At 43.6% G+C, this 21,250-nt stretch overlaps 1 long non-coding RNA gene across 1 annotated transcript in view; it reads right to left on the bottom strand.

Annotated features, from left to right (window-relative positions):
* The window catches only part of LOC136791266 (uncharacterized), a 67,171-nt gene that overhangs the window by 35,321 nt on the left and 10,600 nt on the right, over positions 1-21,250 (bottom strand). Inside the window, exon 3 of the long non-coding RNA XR_010832889.1 lies at positions 14,484-14,624. This is a non-coding gene — a long non-coding RNA (uncharacterized lncRNA). The remainder of the gene's footprint in view (positions 1-14,483; positions 14,625-21,250) is intronic.

The raw sequence follows: 21,250 nt of genomic DNA on the forward strand, positions 1-21,250 counted from the left end.
ATAATGGTTATAATTACCAGAGTATTCCAGTGTATTCAGAGTATTCCTTTATATTCAAATACAGACTGGAATGAAGAATTAATCTGAAGAAAATAAATTTTTATATATATATATATATGTATATACATATATATACAGAGGCCCTATATATTTAGGTTCTCTATGATACACAGATACTTTCAGAGGGATATTTTCCAGGCTGTAAACAGACAGCCTTGACTTTCAGATCACCAGCCTGCCCAAAAGAATCTCTACAGATTGACTTTGGAGACAGAAGTCACAGCATCAGCTTGGCACACAAGCACTGGAAACAAACTTAGCTCTTCCTGATGTATTTCACTAGAGTATCAAACAAATTAATAGAGTACCACATGATTACTGACAAATTAATAGAGAGTACCACATGATTATTGACTGCTCTGTTAGTCCTAAAAAAGAGAGAAAGAGAGAAAGAGAGAAAGAGAGAAAAAGAGAGAAAGAGAGAGAGAAAGAGAGAAAGAAAAAGAAAGAAAGAAAGAAAAAGAGAAAGAAAGAAAGAAAGAAAGAAAGAAAGAAAGAAAGAAAGAAAGAAAGAAAGAAAGAAAGAAAGAAAGAAAGAAAGAAAGAAAGGAAGAAAGAAAGAAGGAAGGAAGGAAGGAAGGAAGGAAGGAAGGAAGGAAGGAAGGAAGGAAGGAAGGAAGGAAGGAAGGAAGGAAGGAAGGAAGGAAAGAATGAAAGAAGGAAAGAAAAACCTATTTTAAGGCAAATCAAATTAAATTCTAATATGGAAAGAAGAAAAGATTCCAAAGTGAAAAATTAAATGCTGAACCATTGATCACTGATAAAGATTAAGAAAGATTTTTAGCTTGGCCTTTTTTCCTTCCCTTTGTATTTTACTAGCTGTATTTGGAAAAGGCTCAGGTGATCAATTTTTATGGCAATCATAGAATCATAGAATAAATCACAGAATCATTAAGGTTGGAAAAGACCTCCAAGATCATCTGGTCCAACCATCACCCTACCACCAATGTCACCCACTAAATCATGTCCAACCTTTCCTTAGACACCCCCAGGGACGGTGACTCCACCACCTCCCTGGGCAACCCATCCCAATGCCTGACCACTCTTTCTGAGAGGAAATGTCTCCTCATTTCCAGCCTTAACCTCCCCTGGCGCAACTTGAGGCCATTCCCTCTAGTCCTATCACTAGTTATCTGTGAGAAGAGACCGACCCCCAGCTCCCCACACCTCCCTTTCAGGTAGTTGTAGAGAGCAACAAGGTCTCCCCTGAGCCTCCTCTTCCCCAGACCAAACACCCCCAGTGCCCTCAGCCGCTCCTCACAGGACTTGTGTGCCAGGCCCTGCACCAGCTTCGTAGCCCTTCTCTGGACACATTCCAGGGCCTCGATATCCCTTGCCATACTGGGAATCAGAGTATAAATCCCCTGACTTAGTCATTTTTGCTGTATAACTATCATACTTTAAATGACAAACATCTACAGCAGATTAAAATAGCTGGAAAATTACTCTGGAAGAAAAACAATGTATATTTTACACTTCCTAAAGGTTCTTTCGGCATTTTCATATGTGCCCTTTCTTTGACTAAAAAATACATTATTTAAATTAATTGCAAATGCAGAGACAATTCTGGAATCTTGTGGTTAAGGGCTTAGGAAAAGTGAAAATATATGGTTTAAGGAGCATAACACACCCCTTTTTTGTGTTTTGTAACACAGGTGAGAGGCTCTCAGCAAAGCTTATGAAAGCTCTGCCACCTCTCTTGGAGCTAAACACGTCTTCATTGAAGGCAAAGGCTTTCATGCATTACACTTGAAAATATGTATATTTTGAAATCCCCCAAAGTAGATTCTTTCACAGAATCACAGAATCACCTAGGTTGGAAGAGACCTCCAAGATCACCTAGTCCATCCTCTGACCTAACACTGTCAAGTTCCCCACTAAACCAGATCACTAAGCTCTACATCTAAACATCTTTTCAAGACCTCCAGGGATGGTGACTCAACCACTTCCCTGGGCAGCCCATTCCAATGCCTAACAACCCTTTCGGTAAAGAAGTTCTTCCTAATATCCAACCTAAACCTCCCCTGGCGCAACTTTAGCCCATTCCTACCACCTCACCCCCCCCAAAAAAAAAAAAAAAAGAAGCACTCACACAACCACTGAGAATCGGCAAGAGCTGTTTATTGCCGGGACATCTTGCAGGCAAGCCTGCGGGATGTCCGTGGTGTTTGGTGGCTCCAAGCTAATGCTTGCGATGGAGCCTGAGCAACGAGTAGGGGGCTCGCCGGGCACTCCTGCGATGCTGGTGGTGCTCTCGGATGGCAGAGCACAAAGACATGCCGCAGTAGTCTCAGGCCTGTCCCGGCAGAGGTGGATCCACTTCCACCCGTTCCTCCACATCTGGTGGATCCAGCTCCATGGGCTCCACGGTGTTGGGCAGAAGGCTAAGCCAGTCCTTGCCCGGGACTGCCCAAACGGGATGCCTTCCGTCCGGAATGTTCTCAGGCCAGGGTGCCGAACCAGGGGGTCGTCCAGTCCCACACCTCGGTCCCATGCCACTGTCAGCTTGATTTTCATACGTGGGTCCGACGGTGCCATCTGGTTTACAGCCATTACTGGGTCCCGCACTGTGCTCCGGACTATGGGCACGGCTCTGCTCCCCGCGGCTGTCTGCCCGATGCTCCCGCCTTCGCCCCACGTCGCCGTTGCTCCTATGGTAAGGCCCAGGCCCCCTGTCACTGGGTGTGTGAGGGGCCGGCCTGTTCCCCGCATCGTTGCGGTGCCAATGGTACCGCCTGGATGTGTCTGTGGGCTGGGCGCCAGAGGTCCCTTGGGCACTGGTGTCTCTTGTGCCGCCGGCGCTATCCCTCCGCCCACGACACATCTCCTTCTGCTCAGGTGCATTCCTTCTTGGTGCTTCACCGGACGGCATCGCCGTCCTCGCACACCAAGGAGGCCTGCTGCTCGCCTTGCTCTTCTAGTCTTCCTCCTGCCGCACAAGCTGGCAGTCAGAGGGCCCAGATGCTCAGCGAATGCTGGGCCAGCTGCAGGGGGCCTGTTTTATAGGGCCCGCAGCAAAGGCGGGGCAGTGGTGGCCACTGTGACCTCAGCAAGCCTCTGTGATGGAGCGGCCCACGCGTGGCCAAAGGCGGCTGTGTTGGGAGCGGCCTGGAAGATGCCCTCACGTGGACAAGGAGGAGGGTTGGGGTGCTGAGGGCCCCTTTTCTGGAGCTGGCTTCCCCGGGCCATTTGGCTTGCCAGAGAGAAAGGCTGCCCCTCGGCCACGGGGACTGCCCTGCACCTCCCATCCTGTGCCCTGGGTTTATTTTTAACACTGCTTTTTAGGCAATTTCATTCTATTCTTTACGGAAAAGAACAGAAGCAAGGTGCATCTTCAGCCCTAATTCCCATGTGCGCTTTGTGCTCCGAGTGAAGAATTTCTTCCTCATGTCAGATCTAACCTAAATCTCCCCTCCATTTGTTCAAAGCCGTTATTCCTGGTTCCATGGCTACACTCCCTGAGAGAGTCCCTCTCCAGCTTTCTTCTAGGCCACTTTTATGGGTAAGGTTAGGTGGCCAAAATGCAGGACCTAGCAAATTGCAGCCTTATCTACCTTATTCCACACGTTCCACATGACGTTTTCCAGCTCAGGCTCTAGCCTCTCATCAGTGTAACATGGAATCATTAAGGTTGGAAAAGACTTTCAAACTATTTGAGTTACTATACTCAAACTATCTGGATTAAATATTTCAATGAATAATATTCACACTGAAAATTAAATTGGGCCATAGCAGCCTATGGACGCATGACTAACCAACATACTGGTTGCTAATTATCCCAGACAGAATATGACAGCTGTTTCCATTCAGTGTACCAATTTCTACTACATTTATGAAAGATAGTAATTAATTCCATTGTATTTAAAGTATTCATATAACCATGAGAACTCAGCTTTAGAAGTATTCTGCAACTTGACGTATCAGGTTACCTGTTTTCTTTTTTTTTAATCATGCCTGAAAATACTGGGCAGTTCATTGTAAAATGCAATTCTTAACTTAATAGCCATGTATTGCATGCTGTGAAAAAAGAGGTAAGGCAATTTTTGTCCTAAAAAATAAAAATTAAAACAACAACAACAACAACAAAACAACTTCAAAATCCCTACCAAGTTGCTTTAAGGTACTTAAGGGCTGAGAGAAACAGCTGTGCAGAAGATCTATTCACTGGCTTGCAAGACATATCCAAAAATTAACCTAGAACAATCAATTCCAAAGGAAACTGTTATGTCAAAGCTGAGAGCAAAGTAAAAACAGACATTTGTGGAGTTGGACACTGGACTTTGAATAGGAACAAGACAGAATTTCCAAGTTTGGACTTCTGCAAATACACATGTGCTCAGCAGACAGAAATACAAACAACTCAAAGTAATCTCTGAAGCACACTATCAAATACTGAACAAGTATTTTCTTTTTAATAAGCACATGTCTTCCAATAGCATCTCTGAAGCCTATCTGGACTGTCAGAGGCGAGGACACACCACTGGAGTATCAAACTGCTGCTTGCTACCAATCCCCTTCCTGGGAGCGCTGTGGCTGGCAAAGCCAGATTTACCCTCCATTATTCTACCTACCACACTAGTACTGAAGAAAAAAGCAAATGTATTGTCTTCTTTACCTGAACAAAAAGTATTTTCCTTCCTTTAGTAACCCTGTCTTGTGGGAGAAATGCTACCTGTCTTCACAGTATGTTTTCTCTCAACTAATTAAGTTAGTAACTATTTTTGACTACATGCATGGTATGTTTGTTTGGCACATGAAAGACAAATATTCGAGTTCCTGCATCATCCCCTTCAATATCACACATCCCAAGGAAGTGGTTCTTGTGGCACTTGCCCTAACAAGTGGGCTCAAGGCTATTTCTCTCATACGTGGATTCTTCCTTTTCAGAAATTGTTTCAGAGGGTTTTCCCATAAAAAGACAAACTATTCAGAGATCCAATTAACGTTGCCTAAAAAAAGAACATGACTCAACAGACTGACTGCTTGAGCACAGACACCCAGAACTATTCTAAAAGAACACAGATTTTAATCCACAAATACGGGTATCAGTATGTATTTTACTGATGATTTGGATAATTTGCATGGCAGGCATTGCTCCTGCTCTCCTCTGCAGGTGTTACTGCCTCATCTCAGAGGCACAGAGGCTCTGTTTTGCTACCTATAAATTTCAAATGTCTTCATCTCAGCACATTTTCTTGCCAGCTTTTCCTACCTCATTTCCCAGAAAGCATACAGGTGACAATAAACTACCAGGCAGAGCCAGAGGGAATCCCTGTTGTCTGAAGACACAACTCCCCCATACCAGCTGCAGAACATTTTCAGAGTTCCTAACTCTGCTCCCTCAGACCTCATCTTTGAAGCAGACCGATGAAACACCTTCAGAAGCCTAGGAATTACAGCTGCATTAAAAAAATAATAATAATAAATCACAAAATCAATACTGAGCTTTATAATATTAAAGACTTCATTCTTTAACCCCTCACAACTCTCTACTATTCCACATATAATAATTAAAGAGACAACTCATCACTTCTTCCTCCGTTATCTGCTTGTTTTGCAGGAACTAGCTATTTTTCCTATCAAATTTGTCTCAGTCACACTTGGCTTGAAGTTTGCTGCTATTTGTTTCAATGAGGAGACAGCGTGACCCAAAGCTCATCCACTTTTTCCAGATATAATCAGCTGGTCTAATAAAAGATAATCAGTATCTCTTCCTATAAATCCTGCATCTTTTCAGATCTCTGGACAAACATGCTTGCAAGTTCACTTTCTTACTTCTCTGTCAGTATCAAATGGATTTTTTTTCAGTCTTTTTTGGGGGTTTGCTGCAGTAATCTGGATGAAAAGTTCAAAGAGTTCATTAGCAATTGGTCAGATTTAGTACCCATGTTGTATTTTCTACTTTTACCTCACTTGCTGAGCAATGTCTCAATGTCTAGACAATGCATATATCATATGTAAGAGTCACCACAGCAAATGGATGCTGGAAAGCTGTTCTGATGTAGGGTGGTTTGTGGTTATTTGATCTGATGCACACTTTTATAAACCTCTATACAGAGTTTTCCTAAGGTTCCTTGCAAAATCCAGAAAGGTTGGCATACAGTTTGCTCCACGCAGGAGTCTTGTGGCCTGGGAAGAGATTTCTGTCTCTGAGACCGGCATCCTATTCACACACAAATTTTCTCTTTGCTGTATATGTGGTGCAGTGACTGCTTTTCATGCAGAGATCTGGGATTAAAAATAAATAGATAAATCTAAACCCAGGTAAGCCAGGAATGAACAACTGCCAAACACGGTAAGCAAATGTGCTACTTCAAAGATAGGAGCAGCCATTTAGAAATACCAGTCCTCATGTTTAGATGCAAACAATATACACGTGTTGCTCTTCTGGAGTTCATGTTGTTTCTATGCTCTCCAAATCTTTTTTCACATTTTTCCTGACACATCAGGTGTGTGAGGCTGATCAGCTGACTACAGTACTGCACTGCTATGGTATAGGACTGCTGAACAGAGTCTGCACTCATTCCAGTAGATAAACTCCATCACTCTCACCTCAACAATTCAGAATCATCTTTCTCTGACCTTCCCTTTGTGAGTATTTCAGCATCCTCTGAAATGTATCCATCTACTGATACTTCCTTATATCCTTATGCTGAACCAGGGCACAGAAAGCTATGTAGAGGATCTGACCTGCCAGTGACTAACATAGAAATGCTTACTGTAATTGAGCAAAAGTAACTCCCAAATTCAGCACAGAAGAGTTTCCTTCTGACCCCTGGACTTCCAGATGCCTTTGCTTACCTCTCAAAGAAGTAAAGACCATTAATGGGAAAAATCACACACCCAGTAAAAGTTCTTTTTCTATGGAGATAATTTAACCTTACAAATCTTTTTCTTCTGCTGCTTCAGCATCTTCTTGTTCACTACATCTTCCTTCTGTAACTTTTACCATAGCCTTATACAGTACCAAAAAACTTAAAGTAGGTAATGAAGGTCTGAAATACTACTAGAAGTAGTGCTGAAGACTCCAAAACAATGCAAGGCTGACAAATTATCTTACCATTCTTTACGTATCTTGAGAAGCTTTCTTCTTGGATAACTAAGAGCAGGAAGTCTAAAATCCAAGACAACTTCTCTAGAGGCAGAATTCCAACTACCTGATGAAACAGAGTCGCTGGGAAGACAGAAGTAACAAGACAGGAGATAGAGTGGTACTGGATGACTTCCAAAGCTTCTGGTAAACTGTTATACTAGGAGAGATGAAATCTTCTGACTCTTATTACTGACTTCAAGGATTCCTTCAAGGAATCTTTCAAAGATTCTTTGGTTAGAAGACCCTAGAGGAGACCCCCTAAGTGAAAAGTACTTAGCAGTTAGGAAAGTAAGTCAGGTTTCCTGGGCTTGTTGAATCACGGCTACTATGGGAGGCAGGTTACAGGGCTAAATGGCTTGTTGGTCTATACTGTATGGTGGTTTTTATGTTTCTATGAGTATATTTAATACAATGGCTCTAAGAATTGGATACACAATATTGCAACACTCAGGCAGGCAAATTCTGCTGCTGAGAAGATTCTTTGTCAACGTAGTGGTGCTCTTGTGGCATAGATGGAGCCAAGAGTGAATGGAGAGTTCTTCCCAAGACACTGTTGCAGCATGGTGCAAGAAACAGAGAACTTGCTAAAGAAGAGCCACTTGAGCAAATTGTCTGCATACACTGAGGATTGTTTAAGTTCAGGGCAGGAAAAAATACTTAGTGATTTACTGAGGGGGACTTGGGTAGTTCTGCAGCGTGAACGTAAGTATCATGTCCTCTCTGTATCTGATGAGTAACCAGTGCAGTAATTTGGTTCTGCATTCCTCTGTAGAGGACTTGCTCTGTCAAGTCCCTCAAATGTTAAACTTAATTACAAATTAGTTATCATTACCACCACATAAAGTAGAATGGATCAACTTACTGTGCTGCTTACCAATACTCAGTGGAATACTTAATGTCAACACTGGGACATGTACTGGATTCACCTACCCTCAGTCTCTTCTTTTATTTTGAAGAAGAAAGTATGCACTTTTCTCCTGTCTGCCAACCATGTCATGTTTTTACCTGCCCATCTATTTTGAACACAGTTTTATATTACTTCTGTGATTAGGTTGGCATTTATACACAGGGAAGAAAAGCAGCCAAGGAGATCTCATTGCATTACACCCTTTCAAGATATTCTGCATCTCAGAAAATATTTTAAAAATGTTCCATCTAGAAGCAGAAACAAAAGATAAACACCTCACCAGTCAGCAACAAGTAAATAAAAAATAATAAAAAAAATCAACACCAAAAATGAGGTACTTCGTATGACAAATCTGGATTAGCAAGATCTTCAAAATACATGAATAAGATTAACTAAGAGACCAGATGGTGCCAGCATCATAACATGCATTTTGTGTGGTAGAAACATTATCTCTAGCATTCTCCAAAGAATATCTATAATCTACACAAATTTTCCCTGAATAAATTCTGTTAAGATTCCCTTTTTTAGAAAATATGTGACATGGATGCAAGCCATCTAAACACAAATACAGTCAAAGATCCTCTTAGTATACTTTACAGCAGTTCAAACTGCAACGGAAAGCCTGGGTTATATATGTAATTTTTTGCTGCACTGAACACGATTGCCTTCTTGAGTGGCAATCACAGATTATTATCAAAGGGCAACATAAATGGCATTCAGATTTCAATGACTGAGCTCATTATGACATTTAGAGCACTTACCGCTTTTTGTGAGTTTTGCTGATTGCTGCTTATCCACAGATTACAAATATTGCAGAGTACCTTAGACAACCATGTCCAGTTTCTTCCAGTTCTACCTATCTCTGCTGTCAACTCTCTGTCAGCTTGTAGGTAGTTCAGTTGTAGTCTGCAGATCTACTTAGGAAAGCCAGGAGAAAACTGGAAGTCAGCTTCTTGTAGATGTGGCACTATGTGCCCCACCGCCTATGAAAGTTGAGGTCAACATGAAAGGAGATCCTGAAATGCTACAGGCTTCTTGAAAGTCTAAATATGTCACTTTTTGTCACAACTGGAATCCAGAAAGCCATTTCGAACCTTCTCAGCACATGAGAAGTACCAGAGAGAATTCAACTGAACTACATTTCCCTGTGGTAACAGAAGTGGAAGAGGGATGGGCTGGAGGTGAGGCCTTGCTGCAGAGCTGTGTCTCTATTCCAGAGCAATTCTGAAAATGTCGATCCTTTCTGTTTCAAAGTAGCAATTTGATCTTCAAAATATCATCTTAAGGAAGTAGAATTATGAAGAAATTAGTCTTTTCAGACTAAAACCTAACCTGTTAATGTCCTTCCATTTGGATGGTCAAAAAATACAGGCAAGTCAGCTGGGTGTGGGCTGGCACTGTGGAAAGCCACGAACTCCTTGCTGACTGAGGCTGAGGTGAGACCTGCTCAGTCCTGCACAGCTTTGGACAGGCCTTGGAGCTCCTGGGAGCAGGAAGAGTCCACAGGCGTGCAGAAGCCAGACATCACTTGTACACTAGGACTTGGCATGACAGTATCATAAACCATGTCACTTGTCAGACATTTTTCTGTAACACAAACCACTTCACTTCCTTAACCCGTGTGCAATTTTTCCTAACAGTCTTATCCAATGGTAAGAGTGCTCTGAATATTTTGTATTGTTTGTATGTGTCCTTCTTACTCCAGCATTAATGTCCCTGTACTGACAGCTAGAAAACACTTCACAGTGTCAGCAATCACCTCTCGGTGATAAGGCTTCCCAGATTAAAAAAAAACACTACCCGTGTTTAATGTTTCAGTGCAAATGGTCAGCAGTTTTCCACGCTAGAAAGGAGGTTAAAATCATGTTTATGTCTCGCGGACTACTGTATTTTGAAAACACAGTAATATACAAATGAAACATTTGAAGTAGCTTTGCCTTTGATCTAAATATTTCTTCTTTCTTCCTTACCTTACTTAGAACTCTTTAATGAACTCTTTTCAATAAACTCTTTTGTTCACTGCCCAGTTGCTGCTCAAAAATATGAGGATATATTCCAAGACAAGTTCAGCAGTTACCTGCCCTGGGTGGTTTGCTGTATCCTTTCCTTCTTCTAAAATGTCACAGCATTTGTTTGTCAGAGGAAACAGGGTGGTCTGTGGCTTTAGTTCCTCCTGAAGTTACTGGTATTTGCAGAGAAGACCTGGTTAAAAACTGTTCTTACCACATTGCCTGCTCCTCTATCATGTGATGCAATGATTTACATTAATAACAGTAGAGTGCAAAGAAGACCTGCTGAGCTTTTAATAAACTTCCTTTTTCCAATCACTTAAAATGTTCTTTAAAGTTGCAACTGAAGTAATACAAAGCCTGCATAACAGTATACTTGACATTTATGATCTTGGCAATAAATCTGATTTTCATTTTTACAATGTCTGCTTTTGATTAATTGTTAAAAAATACCATAAATACTTTTAGAGAAACAGTGGAATGGTTAATAAACTACATTCTGCATGTTAACACCTTAAATAATAATGGAGTAAATGCCTTAAACCATGTACATTAAATGCAAAGTAAAAGTAAATTCAAAAAGCCAACTGCTTACAAGTTCAGCTTTCATTACTGTTCTCATTAGGGAGTAATTGTGAGGCACCCTGAATTTCTTCTAGCCTTGGCGCCTATTAACCTAGTGGATAATTCCATACAGGTTTCAAGTTAAAAGCTCCACTGTTTAAAAGCAAGCAACATTTGTAATGCATCATAAAAATCTTTATTTTTCATAGTATAATATGATTAAGTTAGAATAGCAAAAGATTGCAATCTAGACTTGTAATTCTATGAAAAAATGCCATTACTGTTATTATTTTTTAGCATGACACAAGCAGAACCCAATAAATGTAATTATGCCAGAATTCTGCAGCACAAAAGACCTGGCAGCAAGCTGTGTGGGGTGCATTTTTATCATTTCAGGAAACTGTCTAACCTACTACACATGGGTCCTTTTCTGGGAGGGTGCCAAAGCTGAAGGGTAATAGAACTATAATGAACAGCTCCAAATTAAATTATGCTGTTGTAATGTGGCATTAGTTGGCATAAATGATTTCATTGCAATTAAGAAAACAGATACATAGCCCACAGCAGGTGGCTGGTGATGTACTAGCACCAGATAAGTTGGCCTGCCAACAGAAAAAACAGCAAGAGAAAAGATTCTGCATACAGAAGCAAGTCCGCTATCCAGTGTAATAAACGTAAAGCTGCATTATTAAAGGAGCAACAGATATCTCAGAGAATTAAACCGACTACTGTATAAATGTTTTTGAAGTGTGTGCCTGACTTGGTACAGAGGCCAAGCAGACCTGTGCAGTGCTTAATATCTCACAAAACGTGCTTAGTGCTTAATACCTCACCAAATAGCTGTGAAATGACAGATGTGCCATGATTTGTTATCTGCCCAAGAGTTCACTGAACAAGAACAGCAACCAAAAACCATGTTTCCAACACTTCCCTTTCTCTCTGGTGATTTGTGACAATGAAAAAGTCACATTACTGACATGTCTTTGCCCTAATTGCTTGTGACCTTGCAACATTTTAAAATCAGCTACTATCATCAGCATGAGACAGGTGCAGTGCTCAACACAAGAAGAATCAGAGAATTGTTCATTACAGCTAAATATTAAGTAAATAAAGCAGGAATGTTCTGTAATAGCCTGGTCCTGACTATTTCACCTATGCATGAACGCACAACACCAATGCACTTCACAGCTCTCCCAAGCTGCAACCTAAAGCTCCCTACAGACAAGGCGCTTCGTTTGCACAAGCATGTGCCCCGTCCCCTCGCCCTGAGGGCCATGCGGACCTGGCACAGCACAGGACAGTGCCAAAGAGCCTGTGAAGAGAGCGAGTCCTCCAGGTGATATAAAAGTCTATGCAGCCACAGGGAGCAACCTGTTTGCATACACCAAGAGCCAAGCAAACAGGTAAGGATTGACATTGCTGTCAAGGAGTGCATTCAATGCAAGTTCTCCAAGAACAAAACAAAGAGAAATTTTAAGTTCGTATATATGGGCTCAAAGTACTTACGGTGACTCAAGACAAAGCTGAAAACCAACTTGCCCAAGCCATGAAATGTTTTCCTGTTCTCTATTTTCCCTAAGGGTTCTGAATTATATGAGCAGCTTATTTTTTAATATTGTTGATATACACTGAGTTATGTTGATCTTTTCCCCAAGTAACACAAAATTATACTTACCTTCTTTTTCCTTCCCTTCATCACATTTCTACAGGCACAATGCTTAACGTCAACTATCCACAACTATCCACAAGCTTTCTTTTTTTATTATTATTTTGGTTTGTCTAATAATTCATCCTTTATTTCAGAGCAGAAGTAAACAGCCTCCAAATAGATGTTTTTTCCAGAAACATGCATGAGAGATTTTCCCAGTATTTCTCTGCAGAGCCTGCTATCAGTGACCACTTGAGATATCTTACAGCAACTCTGTTGCCTTGTCCAGTTTGCAATTCCTATGTCTTAGGAAGAACCCATTGAGAACAATAAAATAAAAACCTGACAAATGTCAGGGATTTACCTAAGCTGAAGTTCAGAGACAAAGGGGGGGTTTGTTTACTGTTCAAAACTGACACAGTGCAGCTCTTCTGTGGCTTTGAGAAATGTTTGTTCATGAAGTATTTTAAAAAGAAACTAGCAACTGAGACCTTGATATGGTTTTATCTCAGTTACCACCACAATTATCACCAGACAGCACCGTCACCATTCAGTTATCAATACCAGAAAACATCAAAGATGTTGAACAAAAACAAGAATGGCAGAGACCGCAAGATAAGTTTAAATAGCCTAAGACAGGACCTTAATTATAAAAACTCATTAAAAAAAGGCCAAAGACACTATCAAACTAAAGAACAGAATCACAGACCGTCACAGGCTTCACACTCGGCAGTTTCCCATTTCTCAGGTTGGTATGCTGAGCCTGCTTCTCACTCCTCCAGCTGCCTCCCTCCTGCCTTTTCTCAGACCCTGTGTGTGAAACCCTCAAGAGCAAGGCTGCAATAATTTTCTCTAAACCTCTTCACATTCTTGTACCATGCTCCAGCGTTTGGGGACACTGTGTGCATCAGAAACACCGCTACAGACCCCGGAGGGATGGAAGCAAAAACTTCACTACGAAAAGCTCATGACTGTGGAAACACAACCCTGGACAAAATAAGCATCACAATTTTAGCCATGCCAGCTTCAGCAGAGACTGCAAAACCTACTTGTCAAGGACCAAGAAAGGATATTGCAGCTCCAGCCAGTCTCCTGGGGAGCATACCTTGCTGAATGTTGTGCTTTGGCTTTCCATGTTAGACAAGTAAAGCATTTCAGTACTGCTGCTTTACAACTTAACTCTCGACTTCAGCACAACAGGTCACCTTGATGCAGTTCAGCATCTTACAAGAGCACCAAGCCACAGGAAGACATGGAATTATGTAGTGGTACCAAACAGACATTTTAAAAAGGCAGGAGCACTGCACCTACAGACACAGGCTCTTAGGGCATTTCAGGCTGGAAAGCACCCGAGGAGGTCTCTGGTCCTACCTTCAGCTCTGGGGCTGGACCGGGCTGCTCAGGGAGTTCTCCAGTCAGGTCGTGAGAACCTCCAAGGACAGAAATCAAACCCCAGTTCCCACTCTGGATTTGTTGTTCCTCAGAAATGTGATGGGAGTGAACTCCCTCACCTCCTCCAGGCCTCTGGTAAAGACATTAAACAATGGGTCCCAATGCAGACCTCTATAGAGCACTCATCACTGGAACCCATTCAGCTAAAACATCCAGTTAGAAAAGGAGAAAAAGGCCCAAAGCAGCCAGAAATAGGTGCAGCATAACTCACTGATAGTGTCCCAGGGTTGCGGCTTCACCTGTTCTGCTGTGACATATCAAGCCAGCTCAACTACAACCTTTTTTCCTTTCAAGATCCAATCAAGCTGCAGTCAAGTTTCCTCCCCACCTTGGCCAGCATTCAGCAGAAGTCTGTAATGATTACCTATCAGTCCTTCGCTGCTCCTCCATAGCAGCCTGATTCACATACAGCAGCTCATGACAGGTCATGCCTAACCTTCTATTTCCTCCAGCAAAGATGGGATTAACCTTTTCAAAGTTACTGAAGAGATATCATGTACATATACATGAAGAGATGTCATGTACATCACACATACAAACATATGTGTTATTTATATATGCAGGTTTCATTAAAATGCATCATTTTTCATCTTCTCTGCTACACAGAACCATGTTCAGTCATGAGAATCCCACCAAGACAAGTAGGGAGAATCAGAAGGAGTATGGTTCTCACTCCATATTCCATCCCAGTGGAACCACAAATTCTTCCAGCAACAGTGCTAGCCATCAGCAGGCTGTGTTAAAACTAACCTTAAAAAGGAGGAATTCTTCCTGGTTCTCTGCGTGGTTTCTCCAGTCGCCCTGCGAACAGCTGTCTTGGTGCACCTTTAGGAGTGGCACTGGGGACAGGGGCACATGAGCTTTCCCAGCTGGCATTGGTGTCTGTGGGAACTGAAACACGTGGGATCACAGTTAGTTTACAACAAGAACCATTAAATCGATGATTCTATAGCAGAAAGCAATAACTATTTTGCATAAGCAGCAACAAGGCAATCGGCTCCAGGGTAGACGCGTTGTGTAGCAGAGCAGGGGATCAAGGTGGGCAGGGCTTTTTTTCTGCCATTGGGGCCACTCAAGGCAGACAAGGGAGCTACCAGGCCCTGGCAGCCCTCGTGAGGGAGGATGAGGAGGCATGGGTGGAGCCAGCAGCGCCCCCTCCCTGGCCATTCAAAGGCAAGGGAGCATGGCGACCAGGACATGGCACCTCAGTTTGCCAGCTGTCTATCTGTAGCTAAATCAGCCACGGTCTGCACTAGGCAGAAAGCTCTTTCTAGAAAGTGTGGCGACCCAGACTGAGTGCCCGCGCAAAAATGCAGCAGTTCAGGTCTCTGGAGGCAGGGAGTGCCTGAGCCTGTTGCTGCCGTCTGAGGGTGGCAGAGACACCGTGTGTGTGAGGCACGAGTAGGTGGATGACCTGGTCAGGCTGGTGGCAGAGCTCAAGGAGGAAGTGGAGAGATTAAGGGCTATCAGGGAGTGTGAGCAGGAGATAGACTGGTGGAGCAACTCTCCGCAAGGCCTGAAGGAAAGGCACCGGGGTGAGACGCCCCTAACAGTGGTGGACCCTCTGCCCTGTTGCTGTCAGGCAGAGGGAGGGGATCTAGGAGACGAGGAGGAATGGAAATAGGTCCCTGCTCAGCGTCACAGGGAACCCCCCGTCCCTACTGGACTCGCCTTCCCAGGTGCCCTTACACAACAGGTTTGAGGCCTTGGAGCTTGAGAGTGAGGTGAGTGAGGATGAGGTTGAAAGTCCACCCAGGAGGTTGCCTAGGGCGAGGAAGTCGACTCCATGCCTCAAGACTGCCTCCACTATGAAAGAAAGAAGGGTGATCGTTGTAGGCGACGCCCTTCTCAGGGGAACAGAGGGCCCTATTTGTCGACCTGACCCTACCCATAGGGAAGTCTGCTGCCTCCCTGGGGCCGGGGTCAGGGACATTGCCAGAAAGCTTCCCAACCTGGTTCACCCCTCTGATTACTATCCGCTATTGATAGTCCAGGCTGGCAGCAATTAAATTGCTTCCTGAATTGCCTGAAGGCTATCAAACGGGACTTTAGGGGACTGGGACGACTAGTAGAGAGAGCAGAAGTACAGGTGGTGTTTTCCTCCATCCCTACAGTGGTAGGGAGGGGTACAGAGAGGACACGGAAAGCCCACCTGATAAACACATGGATCAGAGGCTGGTGCCAACACAGAAATTTTGTGTTTTTTTGACCACACAGTGCTTTACTCGGCACCCTGCCTGATAGCTGCAGATGGGTCCCACCTATCTCTAAGTGGGAAAACGGATACTAGCCCAGGAGCTGGCAGGGCTCATTGAGAGGGCTTTAAACTAGGTAAAAAGAGGAATGGGGATGAAATAAGGCTCGTTAGAGGTGAGCCATGGGGACCAATGTCAGGGCTGGGGGAGAAGGCAATGGCCCAACTGAAGTGCACTGAATCTACACTAATGCATGCAGCATGGGCAACAAACAGGAGGCGCTGAAAGCCGTTGTGCAGCAGGCAAGCTATGACTTGATTGCCATCACTGAAACGTGGTGGGACCATTCCCATGACTGGAGTGCTGCAATGACTGGCTATAGGCTCTTCAGAAGGGACAGGCAGCACAGAAGGGGTGGTGGTGTGGCTCTCTATATTAGAGAGTGTTTCGATGTTGTGGAACTCGAGGCAGGGAATGATAAGGTTGAGTTCCTATGGGTCAGGATCAGTGGGAAGGCCAGCAAGGCAAGCATCCTGGTGGGGGTCTGTTATAGACCGCTAAACCAGGATGAGGAGACAGATGAGGCATTCTACAAGCAGCTGGCAAAAGTTGCACAATCGCCAGCACTTGTTCTCGTAGGTGAGAACTTCCCAGACATATCCTGGAAATACAATAGAGCTCAGAGGAAGCAGTCTAGGTTTCTGGAGAGTGTGGAAGATAGCTTCCTGACACAGCTGGTTAGCCAGCCTACCAGGGGAGGTGCCCCGCTAGATCTTCTGTTCACAGAGAATGACTGGTGGGAGATGTGGTGGTTGGGAGCAGTCTTGGGTGGAGTGACCACGAAATGGTAGAGTTCTCTATTCTTGGCAAAGTCAGGAAGGGGATCAGTAAAACTGCTGTCTTGGACTTCTGGAGAGCAGACTTTGAGCTGTTCAGGACACTGGTTGGCAGAGTCCCTTGGGAGGCAGTTCTGAAGGGCAGAGGAGTCCAGGAAGGCTGGGCACTCCTCAAGAAGGAAATCTTAAAGGCTCAGGAGCAGACCGTCCCCACGTGCCCAAAGATGAATCAGTGTGGAAGAAGACCCATCTGGCTGAACAGATCGCTGTGGCTAGAGCTCAGGAAAAAAAGAGGGTTTATGACCTTTGGAAAAGAGGGCGGGCCACTCAGGAGGACTATAAGGATGTTGTAAGGCTGTGCCAAAGCTCACCTGGAGCTCAATCTAGCTACTGCTGTTAAGACAACAGAAAATGTTTTTATAAATACATAAACACAAAAAGGAGGACTAAGGACAATCTCCATCCTTTACTGGATGCAGGGGAAGACAATGACAAGACATGATGAAAAGGCTGAGGTGCTTAATGCCTTCTTTGCCTCAGTCTTTACCGGCAAAACCAGTTTTCTCTAGATACCCAGTACCCTGAGCTGGTGGAAGGTGATGGGAAGCAGGATGTGGCCCTCACAATCCACGAGGAAATGGTTGGCGACCTGCTACAGCACTTGGATGTACGCAAGTCGATGGGGCTGGATGGGATCCACCCGAGGGTACTGAGAGAACTGGCAGAAGAGCTGGCCAAGCCACTTTCTATTGTTTATCAGCAGTCCTGGCTATCAGGGGAGGTCCCGGTCAACTGGCAGCTAGCAAATGTGACACCCATCTACAAGAAGGGCTGGAGGGTAGACCCCGGGAAACTACAGGCCTGTTAGTTTGACTTCAGTGCCAGGGAAGCTCATGGAGCAGATTATCCTGAGTGTCATCATACGGCACTTGCAGGGCAAGCAGGCGATCAGGCCCAGTCAGCATGGGCTTATGAAAGGCAGGTCCTGCTTGACGAACCTGATCTTCGTCTATGACAAAGTGACGCACTTAGTGGATGAGGGAAAGGCTGTGGATGTGATCTATCTTGACTTCAGTGAGGCTTTTGATACCATTTCCCACAGCATTCTCCTGAAGAAACTGGCTGCTCGTGGCTTGGACTGGTGTATGCTTCACTGGGTTAAAAACTGGCTGGGTAGCCGGGCCCAAAGAGTCGTGGTGATATTGGATTGGGTGGATGTTAGGAAAAACTTCTTTACCAAAAGGGTTATTAGGCGCTGGAATGGGCTGCCCAGGGAAGTGGTTGAGTCACCATCCCTGGGGGTCTTGAAAAGACATCTAGATGTAGAGCTTAGTGATATGATTTAGTGGAGGACTTGTTAGTGTTAGGTCAGAGGTTGGACTAGGTGATCTTGGAGGTCTCTTCCAACCTAGGTGATTCGGTGATTCTGTGATAATCTCCTTAAATATTAATGAGGTAAACATTTCTTTTATTGAGCCTGTATTCCAACTACAAACTTAGTTTTAGCAAATAATATCATGATTACATGTAAGTACATATGTGTAAGTATATACGCAGCACAGCTGCTCCTTGAAAGACAACATAATGAGGAGACAAGGCTGTGCATCCTTGACATATCCTCTGTGGCTGTGGGCTGGTTAACCAGCATGAAGAATTTCATTTTCCTCATGGAGTCAGAATCCTGCTGGGTCATGAAATAAGATACAGAAGAAAGGCAGAGACAACTTTTGCTGCATTTTAAAACAACTCTTTCCAGACAAAGGGAAATGAACAGCATTGGATATGGGAGAAAAACCTTACTACTGATAGTTTTAAGGGCTTCCAGCTCTTCTGCTAGGACATTACTGAAAAGGTAATCATTTTTCATCTCCATTTGATTTCCCCTCATTTTTTACTGTATCTTTCCACTTCCATGTGTTCCTAATAAAGATGAACCAGGGAACTAGACACTGGGGAAAGAGACAACCAGCCTGGTGTTACATGCATATATTACAGAGGTTGCTAATATCCTTTCACTAGTGCCATTACCCACCTACAGTCACTCCTGTGACTAAAATCTGATATATTTCCAACTCAGTTTGATCTGAACACCTTCTGCTTCTTGTTCCTATTGCGAAGTCCTAGGATTAGAAGTCCCCAAGGACAGCTCCTTGGGGGTCTACAGAGCAAGCAAAGTCATGCTAAAAGCTTTGCAAAAGGAGTTTCCAGACAGAACTGTGCACAAAGCCTGTGTATTTTTGGCATGTTTGGTAAAGTAACAATAACCTTCTCATTCTGCCCTCTGTGACACCCTGACCATAGTTGCTGTCTTACATCCTATCTGTGATCCCAGTAAGTCAGGACAGTACTGGAGAAGCATCTGAAGAGCAAGTAGTTTAAAGACAATTTCTCAGTCTGTCTATATTGTAATTCATAAACATTCATTTTGCCCTCAAGTGGTATCACTTTGAGGCACCAGAGGTCTGTGGTTACATCCCTGGCATTTGCTGGTACAGCGAGACCTCTGTGACACCCCTAAATTCAGCAAATGTCAATGGTATTAAGCTGGCAAAACACAAACAGCAGCAATTTCTTGACAACCCAAGTGCCTTTCATCCAGTTACATCCTCAGGTTTGTAATTCCTGAAGCTTATCCAGCTTCAGACACCATTTAAGATTTTGCAATGATTATGATTACTAAAGCAAGAGAATAAGCAAACATACCTCTTCCCTCTACTTATAAGCAAACTGACTTTTGCTGCTCTCTTTGCAATGTTCCTGGCATATGCTTCATAAATAGCCACAGTCAACAGAAAGAGCAGCTTGCTGGAGAGAAAGGTGGCTTGGTCCCAAAAGCACTGTCACATCCCAACTTCCTTCTCTCAGAAAGTGTTATTCATTAAGAAAGCTTACACTTGAGAAGAAAGAAACATTTTACAGCGCTGTTTTCTCAAGCTCAGGAAACTCAGTTTGTCCAAGTTTTTACAGAATGTTTGCATCTCTCCATCTGCTGCAGCTAGCACTGGCGTCACCAAATACTAACACAGGGATCTGCCAATTGCTGTGACTTGCTATTTCGTTGGTGGTGTTTTTGTGTGTGTGTGTTTTTTTTTAAATTAAAAAAAAAACCAAAAAACAAAAAACTGAGAATACATTGTTTTCTTACGATGATGTCACAACATCTAAAAAAAGAAAGTTTGCTTGCACTGTGGTCTTTCGCATTACCTTTGTAAAAATCTCCCTCATCTTCTCACCTTACAGAAGAGGAGTTGACAAAGAGAATAAAACCCCACCCTTTGATGGTTACTTAGAGCACCGGGCTGTGTTGCCGTAGGTCTCACCCAAGTGCTAATCCTGCAAAGCTTCGCTCCAGCTAGCTGTGACCCCAGCACTTGCCTGGACAGCCTGTGGGGATGGGGTGCCCACCTGCCACCTCTTTCCCCTTGGTGCAGAGCCATCCAGAGCACCTGCAGCAACCAGCTCAGGGGCAGTAATGTCATGCCTGATGGGGAAAGCCCTCAGAGCTAGGGTAAATCAAGCAAATATTACATTATCTGCTTTAAACATGCAGTTTGTAACACTTCCTAGCCAACCTTGGGTCTCCCTCTGCAGCCCTGGCACAGTGTGTTGCCTCTTCACATGAACCACTTTGCAAAAGCCCCTGGAGTTACTGATGTAAAACTGTTTTCTCTGTGCAGGTTACAAAGGCTGGGGCAGCAGGGCTGTTCACTGAACAAAGTCAAGACAAAAAATGCTGTCTGCCCCCAGCTGCAGCCTGTCTTCTCATCCTGGTCAACCTGTGCCCTACAGCTGACTTCACTACCTCAATATTTTTTCTTATTCCGATTTCCTGTCTCTTCCCTCTCCTCAGTTACTGACCTTGCTCCTTCTCTCTGACCTTCTCAGAGACCACAACAGTAATAACTCCTTCCTAAATGAGGAGGGAAAAGTGCTTTGCAGAACCTGTTGTGACTGCAATGGGCAAGGCATGATGCCAGTTGCATCCTTCTGTACAATCTGAGCTCACTGCCACCAGAGCCCCCTCTTCTCAGCTGGGTTAACTCCAATCCTCACCTTTACTGTACACTGCAAACGCATGTCTAGTAACAGCAATGACCGTCTGCACATCATTTCAACAAAGAATTATATATCCATTAAAACAATAGGATCTGCTTTTAACAATTTACATGAGAAAAATCACATGAAGTAAACTTTAAATGTGATAAGAAGCCAAATTACGTTCAGGTATTCCAAGTGTTAAAATAAAACTTATCTTGTGTTTTCAAAAATTGCTCAATCCCAAACAGGAAAATTGCTCTACATTTTGTCTTCATTGAAAACAATCTGAACAGCAATCTAATTTCAGGACGGATAGATGAGCTATCACACACTGGATATGTGTACACAAGACTTTTTCTCACATAAATAAATACTTAACATTTAGTGGATAAAAACAACTGCCACTGTGTATAGAAACTGAAAAGTTTTTTTCTGGCATCATTACGCT

The sequence above is a fragment of the Anser cygnoides genome, chromosome 7, assembly GCF_040182565.1.
Source record: "Anser cygnoides isolate HZ-2024a breed goose chromosome 7, Taihu_goose_T2T_genome, whole genome shotgun sequence".
NCBI classification, from domain to species: Eukaryota; Metazoa; Chordata; class Aves; order Anseriformes; family Anatidae; genus Anser; species Anser cygnoides.